Source organism: Topomyia yanbarensis, chromosome 2, assembly GCF_030247195.1.
Source record: "Topomyia yanbarensis strain Yona2022 chromosome 2, ASM3024719v1, whole genome shotgun sequence".
In the NCBI taxonomy this organism is placed as follows: Eukaryota; Metazoa; Arthropoda; class Insecta; order Diptera; family Culicidae; genus Topomyia; species Topomyia yanbarensis.
In genome coordinates, this window is record NC_080671.1 from 234547284 (window position 1) to 234564415 (window position 17132).

General features: G+C 51.5%; 1 protein-coding gene across 9 annotated transcripts in view; it reads left to right on the plus strand.

Annotated features, from left to right (window-relative positions):
- LOC131678338 (putative uncharacterized protein DDB_G0282133) overlaps window positions 1-17132 on the plus strand; it is a 2723618-nt gene that overhangs the window by 2059192 nt on the left and 647294 nt on the right. The window lies entirely within an intron of this gene.

Below are 17132 nucleotides of genomic sequence, written 5' to 3' on the forward strand. Positions count from 1 at the left end.
ATCAAACATGGAGTCAACAAAAAACAAAAATAAACAGTCGGAGGTGCCAAACCCCTTTGCTAGAGGTGGTTTGGCGAGGTCTCCCCCCCGTGGGGAGAGTAGTGGAACGATGAGTGCTGCATCTGAAAGCACCAGTGACCCCCCAGCAGCGGTAGGAAATAGCCCTACCAACGCACCGGACGGGCCACTATCTGCGATGCGCAAAGTGGTGGAGCAGCTCGATTCAATAATCGAGTTCACTAGCGCAAAGCAAAACATAAGCAAGGAGTTAAAACAGAGTCTCCTGGAACTCCGAAAAACTGTTCGTGTCGCAAGACAGAAACAGCAGGCTTATGCCAAGACGGTGGAATGTCGAGAGAAGTCCGACAGAGAAACCCAGACAGTGGCCTCCAAGAGGGAGGAAAAAGAGAAGGTCGTTACGGGCACTCAGACAGTGGTCTTCACCTTCTATGGAGCAGCTACGTCGCTCGAAGCGGCAGCCGAGTTCCCCTCGAAGGGAAAAGGCAAGGGCAAGGGCAATCGCAAGACGTCGTCGAACGCGAAGCGCCCGAGGAAGTCGCCAGGCGAGGGTGCAAAAACCGACACCACACGGCGTGCAACCGTTAAAGCCAAACGCCGTCTGGCTGAGGTAAGCGAGGGCGAGAATGACCTCGCTGAGCAGAGCGATGGTACCAGCAACCCGGCGCGACCGGGGCAGGGGGGCCCAAACTCCTGGACGCTGGTCACCAAGAAGAAGCCGGCACCGACACCGGAGGTACCGCGACCCGCGAAGAAGGCCAAGAACAGAGGCGAGGCCTTGTGGTTAAAAACCGACAAGGACAAATACGCCGATGTCCTAAAGTCGATGAAGGCGGCCGAAAGCCTTTCGGCCCTTGGGCGAGATGTGCGTAGCGTGAGACGCACCAACACGGAAGAAATGCTTCTGGTGCTGAAGCGAGACGCACAATCTAGTGCGGTATACAAGGCCTTAGCCCAAGAGGTCCTTGGTGAAGGCGCCCAAGTCAGGTCGCTAGAGGCGGAAATGACTCTCCAGTGCAAGCATCTGGACGAGTTCACGACCGCAGAATATGTCGTCGAAGCCGTTAAGGAACAATGCGACGTCACAATCGAGCGGCCCTCTGTGCGATTTAGAGATGGACCCTCTGGCACCCAGGTAGCCTACCTCAGGGTACTGAAGGCGGATGCCAAAAAGGTAACCGAGAAAGGGAAGCTGAAGATCGGCTGGTCGGTATGCCCTATTAGCATACCCCAGCCGCCTTCAGCGGATAGGTGCTATCGGTGCCTTGAGTCCGGCCACAAAGCCTACAAGTGCAAGGGCATAGATAGGAGCACACTATGTTGTCGCTGCGGCGAGGAGGGATATAAAGAGCGGGGTTGCACTAAGGCACACAAGTGCCTTATCTGAACCGCTTAGAAGCAAGCCCATAAACATGCTATGGGCTGACCTTCGTGTCCCTTCGGTGAGTTAAATAAGAATAAGTCGTGAACGTCACACAGCTAAATCTTAACCATTGTGCAGCAGCCCAACAGCTGCTGTGGCAGTCGGTCTCGGAGTCGAGGACAGATGTCGCCCTCTTATCAGACCCGTACAGCATCCCTGCCGGCAACGGCAATTGGGTGTCGGACGGGTCTGGAATGGTGGCAATCTGTACAACGGGACGGTTCCCGGTTCAAGAGGTAATACACTCCTCCGCCGAGGGTGTGGCGATTGCCAAGATCAATGGTGTGTTCTATTGCAGCTGCTACGCCCCACCAAGGTGACCAATAGAACAGTTTAACCAGATGATCGACAGGCTCTCATCGGACCTAGTGGGCCGGAAACCGGTAGTCATAGCGGGAGACTTTAACGCTTGGGCAGTGGAGTGGGGCAGCCGCTGTACAAATAGCAGGGGTCAAGCGCTAATGGAGGCGCTTGCGAAACTCGATACTGCGCTAGCTAATAATGGCTCCGCTAGTACATTCCGTAGAAACGGAGTGGAGGTGTGGATTGACGTAACATTTGCCAGCCCGAGTCTGGCTCCAGGCATGGAATGGAGGGTAGACGAAGGCTACACCCAAAGCGATCATTTAGCAATCCGCTTTAGGATCAACTATTGTGTGCAGCATCCGAGGGCGGGAGATCCCTGTCAGGTACGCGGGTGGAAGTCCAATCACTTCGACAGCGAAGCTTTCACCGCGGCCCTGGGACTGGAGGCCAACACCGACAGTCTAAGCGGGGATGCGCTGGTAGCTGTTCTACCACGCGCGTGCGACGCCACTATGCCGAGAAAAACACTGCCAAGAAACGGTAGATGCCCGGTATACTGGTGGAGTGCCGAGATTGCAGCTCTACGGTCAGCCTGCCTCAGAGCTAGACGTAGGATACAAAGAGCTCGCACCGAGGATGCAAGAGAAAACCGCCGTGAAGTGTTTCGAGCTGCGAAATTGGCCCTTAACAAGGCCATTAAAAGCAGCAAGAGAGCGTGTTTCGACAACCTGTGCGAGAGTGCCAACGCGAATCCGTGGGGTGACGCCTACAGGATTGTGATGGCCAAGACCAAAGGGAGCTCCTTACCCCCAGAACGGTCTCCGGACCGGTTGGCAACGATTATCGAAGTACTCTTCCCGTCTCGAGCCACAAGCCCCTGGCCACCTGCACTACGAGACAGTGCGGGCACGGCCGAAATGGTGGCTCCAGTGACGAATGAAGAACTACTCGCAGTGGCTAAATCCCTAGCAATGAACAAAGCTCCAGGGCCGGATGGAGTTCCAAACAACACTCTCAAGACAGCGATCATAGCGAACCCGAACATGTTCAGGCTAGCTATGCAGAGATGCCTTGACGAGTGCCGTTTCCCCGATAGATGGAAAAGGCAGAAATTTGTGCTGTTGCCGAAGCCCGGGAAGCCGCCAGGCGACCCATCGGTGTACAGACCAATCTGTTTGATCGACACGACTGGCAAACTGCTTGAGAGGATCATCCTCAACAGGCTAACCCCGTACGCGGAAGGTACGGACGGTCTGTCAAGCAACCAGTTTGGCTTTCGGAAGGGTAAGTCCACAGTGGACGCTCTCAACTCAGTGATAAATACTGCCGAGATAGCGATCCAACGAAAAAGGCGAGGTATTCGATACTGTGCGTTAGTGACACTTGACGTGAAGAACGCATTCAACAGCGCAAGCTGGGATGCCATCGCGCTCTCGTTACACCGGCTTAGCCTACCGGTGGGTCTGTACCGGATCCTGGAAAGTTACTTCAAAAACCGCGTACTGCTATACGAGACCGATGCCGGTCAGAAAAGGGTTCCGATTACCGCCGGAGTCCCGCAGGGCTCGATCCTAGGCCCGGTGCTATGGAACCTCATGTATGACGGGGTTCTGAGACTGAAGTTCCCTCCTGGGGTCAAGGCTTTGCTGACGACGTAACCTTGGAGGTCTACGAGGAGTCAATTCCTGAGGTAGAACTAACCGCAGAACACGCGATTAGCACGGTGGAGGAATGGATGAGCGCGAGAGGCCTGGAGCTCGCTCATCATAAGACGGTGGTAGCTATCGTCAACAACCGCCAGTCGGCACAACATGCAGTTATCCATGTGGAAGAAGTCGCGATCACTTCACAGCGAAGTCTGAAGTCTCTCGGAGTCATTATAGACGACAAGCTGACCTTCGGCAGCCATGTCGACTATACATGCAAGAGAGCGTCAACTGCTGTTGCGGCTCTATCGAGAATGATGTCCAACAGCTCAAAGGTGTGCGCCAGTAGACGTAGGTTACTGGCAGGCGTTGCCGTATCTATCCTCAGGTACGGCGGCCCGTCATGGTCAAGAGCACTGAGGGTAACCAGTTACCTACAGAAACTGGAGAGCACCTACCGCGTGATGTGCCTCAGAGTGATATCTGCCTACCGCACGGTATCACACGATGTATCCTGCGTGATAGCGAGCATGATGCCAGTCGGGCTGGTCATTCGGGAAGATGAGGAGTGCTTGGAGCTACGTGGAAATAGGGGAGCCCGCGAGCGCACCAGGGTGACCTCGGTCGCCAGATGGCAGCGTGAGTGGGACAACTCCTCGAAGGGTAGGTGGACCCACCGGCTGATATCTAACATATCGTTCACTTCCACCTGACACAATTCCTGTCAGGCCATGGCTGTTTCCGACAGTACCTCCACAGGTTCGGGCACGCGGAGGTCCCAGTCTGCCCGGACTGCCCAGGTGCAGACGAAACTGCCGAACACATACTGTTCGTATGTCATCGGTTCGACGTCGAAAGAAGAGCAATGCTTGACGTCTGTGGCTGGGGCACAACCCCTGATACCCTTATTCAGCGGATGTGTCAATCGGTGGAGAAGTGGAACGCAGTCTCGGTTGCTACCATCCAGATTGCCAGTAGGCTACAGGTAATATGGCGAACCGAGCAACAGACGACGGGCACGGATAACTAGTGATTGGTTAGCTGGAGCGAAAAAGGCCAAGCGCAAAAAAGGGAGTGAATGGTCTGTTCATGCCGAGGCAGGTTTGGCGCAGCGACTGGCAACCGCGCAAGGGGTAAACCCAGCCACCCTGAAGCAAGACAGAAGAGTGAGTGTATAGGCGTATAAGTGGACTGCCTCATGCCAAGACGGGAGGGTCGTAGCGTAGTATGTTGGGACTTAGCTATCGATGCCTCATGGCGTGGCAGAGGAGTGAAAGGATGAACATCCAAGTCAGTCTGTGGCACGATCGAGAGTGAATCAGGTGATAGGGTGAGCACCCGAGTCAGCCTCACATGGTATGGGTGGGGCGAGCACAAAAGTAAACCTAGCAAGGAATGAGTAAGGTGAGCACACAAGTCAGCCTCGCAAGGAACGAAAAAGGTGAGCACAAAAGTCAGCCTCATGTGGGAGTGTTTGAGAGTGAATCAAAGTGCGATTGAGAGAGCACCCAAGTAAGCCTCATACAGGACGTATGAATGCGTGAGTGAGAGTGAACGAGTACATTTAGTACAGCCATCCCCCCAGAAGTAATACCGAGAGGTAGTTCCTGGGAGGAATGATGGCGGAGCCCAATGGAGTTTAGTCGGTATCAATGGCAGCGTCACCGTTCGAGCCCGACACGCCCCCAGTGCACCCCGTGTGGTAGATTGGACCCTACCAATAGCACGTGTACTGGGCTAGGACGTAAAGGTCTTCTCCATTGTAATAAAAAAAACATACACACATGGATAGCACATGATGGAGGTTACCCAGCTTAATCTTAATCATTGTGACATTGTACAGCAACTGTTGTAGCAGTCAACAACAGAAATGAAGTGCGACGTTGCAATTATTGCAGAGCCGTATCTTGTCCCTCCCGATAACGGTAACTGGGTGGTGGATAGTGCAGGGATGGCGTAAAATCCAAGTGATGGGCGGTTTCCCTGTTCAAGAAGTGGTGGATAGCACACACGAAGGTTTCGTGATCGCCAGGATAAACGGAGTATTCGTGTGTAGCTGTTATGCTCCTCCACGGTGGACACCAGAGCAATACAACCGGATGCTGGACGCATTAACCGACTCGTTAGTCGGGCGAACGCCGGTTGTTATAGGAGGAGATTTCAACGCTTGGGCCGTGGAGTGGGGTAGCAGGCTGACCAACGCACGAGGTTACAGCCTATTGGAAGCACTGGCGAAGCTGGACGTAAAGCTGTGCAATGAAGGTTCCGCTAGCACTGATGGATGACATGAATTGGCGAGTTAATGAGCAGTACACACATAGTGATCACCAAGCCATCCACTACACCATTGGTCGGTGAAATCGTACGGTGACGCAGAGAGTGAGAACTGGCGAGCGGAAGTGGAAAATAAAGGAATTCGAACTTTTGTGGAAGCACTTCGTCCTGACAGCGCCACTCCAATTCCGAGTGCCGATGAGCTGTCGGAAACAATAGCTAGGGCATGTGATATAACAATGCCGAGGAAAATGGAGCCGAGGAACTACCGGCGTCCGGCGTACTGGTGGAACTAAAGGCTAAGCATCCTCCGGGCTACCTGCTTAAAATCCAGAAGACGCGTTCAGAGAGCAAGATCTGAGGCAATCAGAGAAGAGCGTAAGGTAACATTCCGGGCGGCCAGGGCCACTTTTAAACGTGAGATAGTGCTAAGCAAGTCCACCTGCTACAAGGAGCTATGCAGAGAAGTAGACGCTAACCCCTGGGGCAATGCTTACCGTGTCGTTATGGCCAGGATCAAGGGTCCAATAACGCCAGTCGAAATGTGCGGCGACAAGCTGAAAATTATCGTGGAGGGCCTTTTCCCGAAGCACGACCCAACCGCATGGCCACCTACACCGTACGCTGATGCAGATGGTGGAAATGCAGGAGACAATCGGGTTTCCAACGACGAGCTCTTTATAGTGGCAAAAGGGTTGAAAGCGAAGAAAGCTCCCGGACCGGATGGTATCCCCAACATGGCACTGAAGACTGCGATCCTGGCGTTTCCGGACATGTTCAGGATAGTCCTACAGAAATGCCTGGACGATGGCTACTTCCCGGATAGATAGAAGATCCAGAAGCTGGTGTTGCTGTCAAAACCAGGGAAATCACCAGGAGATCCAGCATCGTATCGGCCTATATGCGTGCTGGATACTCTTGGTAAACTTCTGGAAAGAGTCATCCTCAACAGGCTGACGACCTAAGCTGAAAGTGAGAACAGACTATCGCTGAGACAGTTCGGGTTCCGGAAAGGAATATCGACGGTGGACGCCATCCGCATCGTCATCGCGAACGCGAGAAAGCATTGAAGCAAAAGAGAAGGGGTAATCGCTACTGCGCCGTGGTAACGATAGACGTGAAGAACGCGTTCAATTGTGCTAGCTGGGGAGCCATCGCCGCAGCGCTGCATAGAATGCGGGTTCCGGACTATCTGTGCAAGGTTCTGAAAAGCTACTTTCAGAACCGAGTACTGGTCTACGAAACGAACACGGGGCAGAGGTCGATTAGGGTAACGGCGGGAGTACCTCAGGGCTCCATACTCGGCCCAACGCTCTGGAATATTATGTACAACGGAGCGTTAACACTGGAACTGCCCAGGGGAGTGGAGATCGTCGGCTTTGCAGATGATGTTGTCTTGACGATAACGGGCGAGACCCTTGAAGAGGTGGAGATGCTGACGGCAGAGACAATAGGCATCGTGGAAACCTGGATGGCTAACGTCAGGTTGCAGCTGTCTCACCACAAGACTGAGGTAGTGCTGGTTAGCAATCGTAAACAAATCCAGCGTCTCGAGATCAGCGTCGGGGGACAATCCATTCCATCGGTACGCGCGCTGAAGCACCTGGGTGTGATGGTTGACGATCAGTTGAATTACAACTGCCATGTCGACTATGTATGTGAGAAGGCTGCAAGAACAACTAGCGCATTGGCAAGGATCATGCCGAATCACGGAGGGGCAAGGGGCAGCACGAGACGTCTCCTGGCGAATGTCTCACCCTCAATCCTGAGATATGGCGTACCGGCCTGGGCTGCTGCGCTGAACTCAAAGCGGAACCGGACGAAGTTGACAAGCACTTTTCGCCTAATGGCTGTTCGTGTCGCAAGTGCGTACAGAACGATATCGTCAGAGGCGGTATGCGTAATTGCCGGGATGATTCCCATCTGCATCACTCTGGCTGAGGACGTAGAATGCTACCAGCGCAGAAATGAACGTAATAGCCTCCTTGACTGGTTCGAACGGACTCGTTGGCTAAGTGGTAGCAAGAGTGGGATTACGCGGAGAAAGGAAGGTGGACCCACCGACTCATCCCAAATGTGTCTACTTGGGTACATAGAGGTATGGAGAGGTGAACTTCCATCTGACGCAGTTTTTGTCCGGGCATGGATGCTTCCGGAAGTACCTACATCGGTTTGGACACGCTTCGTCAACCCTTTACCCGAAGTGTGTGAGCGTGCAAGAGACACCGGAACACGTGGTCTTCGAATGCCCAAGATTCGAAGAAGTCCGAAGGGGTATGCCTGATATAACAGTGGATAATATCGTCGAAGAGATGTGCCGCGACGAGCATATCTGGGACGCTGTCAACAGAGTTGTTACGAGTATACTCTCCGAGCTGCAAAGGAAGTGGCGAAGGGACCAACAAAGTAACGACATTGGTTAGAACGCCGCAGTAGAACCACAAATAGGGTTTCGGGAGAAATTTCGCCGCCGGGAAACTCACCGACGGTGTAGACTGGGGCCACCGCCGGGGACCAGTTGAGTAGTACGCGATGTAGCACCGGGCTCAAGTCGTCAAGGCGCCAGCGAACCGGACGTCAAGCTCCACCAGAATCGCCAGACCGACCTCGACACTCTACCGGGTAGCTCGTGAGTAGGCTAGATCCACCGTCGGGGATTAGACCGAGTAGACCACGTCGAATAGCCAGAAGTGGGTCGTTGGGGTGCCAGTGGACCGGAAGCTACGCTCCACCCGGAATCGCTAGATGGACCTCAGCATCTGCTGGCTGGCCGTTGAGAGGGCTAGGTCCACCGCCGGGGACTAAACCGAGTAGACCAGGCGGGGAGCTTAGTGGCTCACAGAAACGTACATCGATATCGGGAGCGGTCTGCCGCCCGGGGAATTCACGATAGGGTAGATTCGGCGCCGTGGACTACCCGACAGAATCGTGACGAAAAGGGGAGCTAATTGGCTCACGAAACAAACACCGGTAACGAAAGAAATTCCGTTGTCGGGGAACTCTCAATCGGAGTAGGATAAGCGGTAAAGCTGGAAGATTTTAGTAGAGCTAAATGGCTCAAGAAAGCGGGTATCGGTGTCGGGGGAAATTCCTCCGTCGGGGAACCATAGGTCGGAGTATGATGAGTTCACCGTTGAGCACTATCCAAGCGGATCGTGATAAGGCCGGGAGCTGAATGACTCACGAAAACAAGAGCTGAATGGCTCAGGGAATCAGCACCCAAACGGCTCACCACAGGGACGAGAAATAAACGGCGACGTAATGGAGAAGCAGGAGAGGAACCGAGAGTTAAATCAAAGCTCATAGGTCGTGCCACTCCATGAACCAAGCGAGGCTCCGAGATAGAGCAGAATAAAGAGGTGCGACGAAAGCGCAACGAACCCCCCCCCACGAAGTAATACGACGACGTAGTTCCGTGGGGAAGAAGGGCGTAAAAAGTAAGGAATGTTTTTAGTGGTTAGGCACGAACGTGAGTCGTGAGTCCCACACAGTGCCAATACACTACAGCCCAGGTTTTTGAAGCTTTTTTAACCTTACTATAAAAAAAACATGGATAGCACACACGAAGGTTTCGTGATCTCCAGGATAAACGGCGTATTCGTGCGTAGCTGTTATGCTCCTCCACGGTGGACACCAGAGCAATACAACCGGATGCTGGACGTATTAACCGACTCGTTAGTCGGGCGAAAGCCGATTGTTATAGGAGGAGATTTCAACGCTTGGGCCGTGGAGTGGGGTAGTAGGCTGACCAACGGACGAGGTTACAGCCTATTGGAAGCACTGGCGAAGCTGGACGTAAAGCTGTGCAACGAAGGTTCCGCTAGCACATTCCGTAAAGACGATCGGGAATCCATCATCGACGTAACATTCTACAGCGCGTCGCTGATGGATGACATGAATTGGCGAGTTAGTGAGCAGTACACACATAGTGATTACCAAGCCATCCACTACACCATTGATCGGCGAAATCGTACGGTGACGCCAAGAGTGAGGACTGGAGAGCGGAAGTGGAAAATAAAGGAATTCGACAAGGAACTTTTTGTGGAAGCACTTCGTCCTGACAGCGCCACTCCAATTCCGAGTGCCGATGAGCTGTCGGAAACAATAGCTAGGGCATGCGATATAACAATGCCGAGGAAAATGGAGCTGGGGAAATACCGGCGTCCGGCGTACTGATTGAACGATAAGCATCCTCCGGGCTACTTGCCTAAAAGCCAGAAGAGCAGAGTTCAGAGAGCAAGATCTGAGGCAGTCAGAGAAGAGTGTAAGGTAACATTCCGGGCGGCCAGGGCCGCTTTTAAACGTGAGATAGTGCTAAGCAAGTCCACTTGCTACAAAGAGCTGTGCAGAGAAGTAGACGCTAACCCCTGGGGCAATGCTTACCGTGTCGTTATGGCCAGGATCAAGGGTTCAATGACGCCAGTCGAAATGCGCGGCTAGAAGCTGAAAATTATCGTGGAGGGCCTTTTCCCGAAGCACGACCCAACCGCATGGCCGCCTACACCGTACGCTGATGCAGATGGTGGAAATGAAGGTGACAATCGGGTTTCCAACGACGAGCTCCTTATAGTGGCAAAAGGGTTGAAAGCGAAGAAAGCTCCCGGACCGGATGGTATCCCCAACATGGCACTGACGACTGCGATCCTGGCGTTTCCGGACATGTTCAGGATAGTCCTACAGAAATGCCTGGACGATGGCTACTTCCCGGTGAGATGGAAGATCCAGTAGCTGGTGTTGCTGCCAATACCAGGAAAACCACCAGGAGATCCAGCATCGTATCGGCCTATATGCCTGCTGGATACTCTCGGTAAACTCCAGGAAAGAGTCATCCTCAACAGGCTGACGACCTACGCTGAAAGTGAGAACAGACTATCGCAGAGACAGTTCGGGTTCCGGAAAGGAATATCGACGGTGGATGCCATCCGCATAGTCATCGCGAACGCGGAGAAAGGATTGAAGCAAAAGAGAAGGGGTAATCGCTACTGCGCCGTGGTAACGATAGACATGAAGAACGCGTTCAACAGTGTTAGCTGGGGAGCCATCGCCGTAGCGCTGCATAGAATGCGGGTTCCGGACTATCTGTGCAAGGTTCTGAAAAGTTACTTTCAGAACCGAGTACTGGTCTACGAAAGGAACACGGGGCAGAGGTCGATTAGGGTCACGGCGGGAGTACCTCAGGGCTCCATACTCGGCCCAACGCTCTGGAATATTATGTACAACGGAGCGTTAACACTGGAACTGCCCAGGGGAGTGGAGATCGTCGGCTTTGCAGATGATGTTGTCCTGACGATAACGGGCGAGACCCTTGAGGAGGTGGAGATGCTGACGGCAGAGACAATAGGCATCGTGGAAACCTGGATGGCTAACGCCCGGGGAATTCACGATAGGGTAGATTCGGCGCCGTGGACTACCCGACAGAATCGTGACGAAAAGGGGAGCTAATTGGCTCACGAAACAAACACCGGTAACGAAAGAAATTCCGTTGTCGGGGAACTCTCAATCGGAGTAGGATAAGCGGTAAAGCTGGAAGATTTTAGTAGAGCTAAATGGCTCAAGAAAGCGGGTATCGGTGTCGGGGGAAATTCCTCCGTCGGGGAACCATAGGTCGGAGTATGATGAGTTCACCGTTGAGCACTATCCAAGCGGATCGTGATAAGGCCGGGAGCTGAATGACTCACGAAAACAAGAGCTGAATGGCTCAGGGAATCAGCACTCAAACGGCTCACCACAGGGACGAGAAATAAACGGCGACGTAATGGAGAAGCAGGAGAGGAACCGAGAGTTAAATCAAAGCTCATAGGTCGTGCCACTCCATGAACCAAGCGAGGCTCCGAGATAGAGCAGAATAAAGAGGTGCGACGAAAGCGCAACGAACCCCCCCCCCCCCACGAAGTAATACGACGACGTAGTTCCGTGGGGAAGAAGGGCGTAAAAAGTAAGGAATGTTTTTAGTGGTTAGGCACGAACGTGAGTCGTGAGTCCCACACAGTGCCAATACACTACAGGCCAGGTTTTTGAAGCTTTTTTAACCTTACTATAAAAAAAAACATGGATAGCACACACGAAGGTTTCGTGATCTCCAGGATAAACGGCGTATTCGTGCGTAGCTGTTATGCTCCTCCACGGTGGACACCAGAGCAATACAACCGGATGCTGGACGTATTAACCGACTCGTTAGTCGGGCGAAAGCCGATTGTTATAGGAGGAGATTTCAACGCTTGGGCCGTGGAGTGGGGTAGTAGGCTGACCAACGGACGAGGTTACAGCCTATTGGAAGCACTGGCGAAGCTGGACGTAAAGCTGTGCAACGAAGGTTCCGCTAGCACATTCCGTAAAGACGGTCGGGAATCCATCATCGACGTAACATTCTACAGCGCGTCGCTGATGGATGACATGAATTGGCGAGTTAGTGAGCAGTACACACATAGTGATTACCAAGCCATCCACTACACCATTGATCGGCGAAATCGTACGGTGACGCCAAGAGTGAGGACTGGAGAGCGGAAGTGGAAAATAAAGGAATTCGACAAGGAACTTTTTGTGGAAGCACTTCGTCCTGACAGCGCCACTCCAATTCCGAGTGCCGATGAGCTGTCGGAAACAATAGCTAGGGCATGCGATATAACAATGCCGAGGAAAATGGAGCTGGGGAAATACCGGCGTCCGGCGTACTGATTGAACGATAAGCATCCTCCGGGCTACTTGCCTAAAAGCCAGAAGAGCAGAGTTCAGAGAGCAAGATCTGAGGCAGTCAGAGAAAAGTGTAAGGTAACATTCCGGGCGACCAGGGCCGCTTTTAAACGTGAGATAGTGCTAAGCAAGTCCACTTGCTACAAAGAGCTGTGCAGAGAAGTAGACGCTAACCCCTGGGGCAATGCTTACCGTGTCGTTATGGCCAGGATCAAGGGTTCAATGACGCCAGTCGAAATGCGCGGCTAGAAGCTGAAAATTATCGTGGAGGGTCTTTTCCCGAAGCACGGCCCAACCGCATGGCTGCCTACACCGTACGCTGATGCAGATGGTGGAAATGAAGGTGACAATCGGGTTTCCAACGACGAGCTCCTTATAGTGGCAAAAGGGTTGAAAGCGAAGAAAGCTCCCGGACCGGATGGTATCCCCAACATGGCACTGAAGACTGCGATCCTGGCGTTTCCGGACATGTTCAGGATAGTCCTACAGAAATGCCTGGACGATGGCTACTTCCCGGTGAGATGGAAGATCCAGAAGCTGGTGTTGCTGCCAATACCAGGAAAACCACCAGGAGATCCAGCATCGTATCGGCCTATATGCCTGCTGGATACTCTCGGTAAACTCCAGGAAAGAGTCATCCTCAACAGGCTGACGACCTACGCTGAAAGTGAGAACAGACTATCGCAGAGACAGTTCGGGTTCCGGAAAGGAATATCGACGGTGGATGCCATCCGCATAGTCATCGCGAACGCGGAGAAAGGATTGAAGCAAAAGAGAAGGGGTAATCGCTACTGCGCCGTGGTAACGATAGACATGAAGAACGCGTTCAACAGTGTTAGCTGGGGAGCCATCGCCGTAGCGCTGCATAGAATGCGGGTTCCGGACTATCTGTGCAAGGTTTTGAAAAGTTACTTTCAGAACCGAGTACTGGTCTACGAAACGAACACGGGGCAGAGGTCGATTAGGGTCACGGCGGGAGTACCTCAGGGCTCTATACTCGGCCCAATACTCTGAAATATTATGTAAAACGGAGTGTTAACACTGGAACTGCCCAGAGGAGTGGAGATCGTCGGCTTTGCAGATGATGTTGTCCTGACGATAACGGGCGAGACCCTTGAGGAGGTGGAGATGCTGACGGCAGAGACAATAGGCATCGTGGAAACCTGGATGGCTAACGTCAGGTTGCAGCTGGCTCACCACAAGACTGAGGTAGTGCTGGTCAGCAACCGTAAGCAAATCCAGCGTGTCGAGATCAGCGTCGGGAGACAATCCATTCCATCGGTACGCGCGCTGAAGCACCTGGGTGTGATGGTTGACGATCAGTTGAATTACAACTGCCATGTCGACTATGTATGTGAGAAGGCTGCGAGGACAACTAGCGCATTGACAAGGATCATGCCGAATCACGGAGGGGCAAGGGGCAGCACGAGACGTCTCCTGGCGAGTGTCTCATCCTCAATACTGAGCTATGGCGTACCGGCCTGGGCTGCTGCGCTGAACTCAAAGCGGAACCGGACGAAGTTGGCAAGCACTTTTCGCCTAATGGCTGTTAGTGTCGCGAGTGCGTACAGAACGATATCGTCGGAGGCGGTATGCGTAATTGCCGGGATGATTCCATCTGCATCACTCTGGCTGAGGACGTAGAATGCTACCAGCAGAGAAATGAACGTAATGCAAGGAGACTGGTTCGAGTGGACTCGTTGACTAAGTGGCAGCAAGAGTAGGATAACGCGGAGAAAGGAAGGCGCCACACACACCGACTCATCCCAAATGTGTCTACTGTACCCATAGGAAGCATGGAGAGGTGAACTTCCATCTGACGCAGTTTTTGTCCGGGCATGGATGCTTCCGGAAATACCTACATCGGTTTTGGACATGCTTCGTCACCCCTTTGCCAGAAGTGTATGAACGTGCAAGAGACACCGGAACACGTGTTCTTCGAATGCCCAAGATTCGAAGAAGTCCGAAGGGGTATGCCTGATATAACAGTGGATAATATCGTCGAAGAGATGTGCCGCGAAGAGCATATCTGGGACGCTGTCAACAGAGTTGTTACGAGTATACTCTCCGAGCTGCAAAGGAAGTGGCGGAGGGACTAACAAAGTAAGGACATTGGTTAGAACGCCGCAGTGGAATCACAAATAGGGTTTCGGGAGAAATTCCGCCGCCGGGAAACTCACCGACGGTGTAGACTGGGGCCACCGCCGGGGACCAGTTGAGTAGTACGCGATGTAGCACCGGGCTCGGGTCGTCAAGGCGCCAGCGAACCGGACGTCAGGCTTCACCGAAATCGCCGGACCTACCTCGACACTCTACCGGGTAGCTCGTGAGTAGGCTAGATCCACCGTCGGGGATTAGACCGAGTAGACCGCGTCGAATAGCCAGAAGTGGGTCGTTGGGGTGCCAGTGGACCGGAAGCTGTGCTTCACCCGGAATCGCTGGATGAACCTCAGCATCTGCTGGCTGGCCGTTGAGAGGGCTAGGTCCACCTCCGGGTACTAGACCGAGTAGACCAGGCGGGGAGCTTAATGGCTCACAGAAACGTACATCGGTATCGGGAGCGGACTGCCGCCAGGGAATTCACGATAGGGTAGATTCGGCACCGTGGCTTACCCGACAGAATCGTGACGAAAAGGGGAGCTAATTGTCTCACGAAACAAACACCGGTAACGAAAAAAATTCCGTTGTCGGGGAACTCTCAATCAGAGTAGGATAAGCGGTAAAGCTGGAAGATTTTAGTAGAGCTAAATGGCTCAAGAAAGCGGATATCGGTGTCGGGGGAAATTCATCCGTCGGGGAACTATCGGTCGGAGTAGGATGAGTTCACCGTTGAGCACTATTCAAGCGGATCGTGATAAGGCCGAGAACTGAATGACTCACGGAAACATGAGCTGAATGGGTCAGGCAATCAGCACCTAAACGGCTCACCACAGGGACGAGAAATAAACGGTGACGTAATGGATGGAGACAAGAAGCAAGAGAGGAATCGAGAGTTAAATCAAAGCTCATAGGTCGTGCCACTCCATGAACCAAGCGAGGCTCCGAGATAGAGCAGCAGAAAGAGGTGCGACGAAAGCGCAACGAACCCCCCCTCCCCCCCGAAGTAATACGAAGACGTAGTTCTGTGGGGAAGAAGGGCGTAAAAAGCAAGGAATGTTTTTAGTGGTTAGGCACGAACGTGAGTTGTGAGTCCCACACAGTGCCAATACACTACAGGCCAGGCTTTTGAAGCTTTTTTAACCTTACTATAAAAAAAACATACATACACACAGACATTTTCCGATCTCGACGAGCTGAGTCGAATGGTATATAAAATTAGGTTGACGACTTTTAGAGTATTTGCATAACCTTTCTATATGAGAAAGGCAAAAACCTTTCTATATGAGAAAGGCAAAAAGGTGCCAAAGTCCAAAAAAAATCAATAATCGCCAAAAAAAAATTTCGAGCTTGCATCAAATCTCGACGTTTCATGCATTTTAAAGACATTTGGCATCAAAAATATAAATTCGATTTGAAAATTTTTCCCTACTCCCCCCTTTGAGAATTTTTCATTTCAGTTTATATGGGAATTTGCTGTGTGGTCGCACTCTTCAACCCGTAATTCCGGAACCAGAAGTCCAATCAACAAAAAATTCAATAGCAGCCGATGGGACCTGTACCTTTGTACCTTTCATTTGAGACCAGGTTTGTGTAAATCGGTCCAGCCATCTCTGAGAAACAGAGGTGACATTTTTTCCACATAAACACATACATACACACACAGACATTTTCCGATCTCGACGAGCTGAGTCGAATGGAATATGGCTCTCGGCCCTCCAGACCTGGATTAGATTGACGATTTTTAGAGTTATTGCATAACCTTTCTATATGAGAAAGGCAAAAAATGTAAAAATCTTCAGTAACTTTGAAACGAATGTATTTTTACATACAGTCTTCGACAATATTGTATAGTTTTGATACCTACACATTTGTCTTGAACATAGTTTGCACGAAAAGTCACATTGAAAAAAGTTATATTAAAAAACTAGATATTCAATTACAAGTTGCCACAGAAAACGCCTTATAAATCGATAACCTTTAGTCCTACAAGCTAAAGTTCTTCAACAAAATTCTTACCTTTGTCGAAGACACCAAATTTCTACCTCGTCAGTAAAAAAGTTAATTGTTTTAGTTCGATCATAGTAAGCCATGCCTGATTTTAATTTTTATCAGATTGTGGGAAATATTTATAAGAACAATTCCTCCAAAGACACCCTGTGAATATATTCGATGGTTTGGCCTCTAATGACTTAAGTTCACGTTTTTGGCGCTTCCGGCCACTGTGTATTGCCACTTGATTAAGTCTACCCATAAAATCTTGGTCATGTCTCCCCAACATTTCTTCATTGAACGCAAATTTTGGTAGTAACTATTCCAATATTCCGATTCATGTGAAATCATTTCACTTCTTCATAAGTAATAACATGATATGAGTTCTATAAAAAATAATTTACTCGAATAAATACACAAAGTTAGATTTAAAAACCGATTTAATCCACCTAGCAGTGAGATGAGACACTATTCACTATTGGATTAGTTTGCAGAACTCACGAGAAGTAGGCACCCAACTAGAGGTGGGATGAAAATGTCGCTTAGCAGAGAAAGAGAAACAAGTCTTTTCTCGTGGAGTTACAAACTTGGAATGAAAATCTTTATTCTATGTCAAATTATCAAGGCCTACGTAGAAAACTTATAAAATAGCATAGCTACTAAACTTCGTTGCTATTATACCCAGC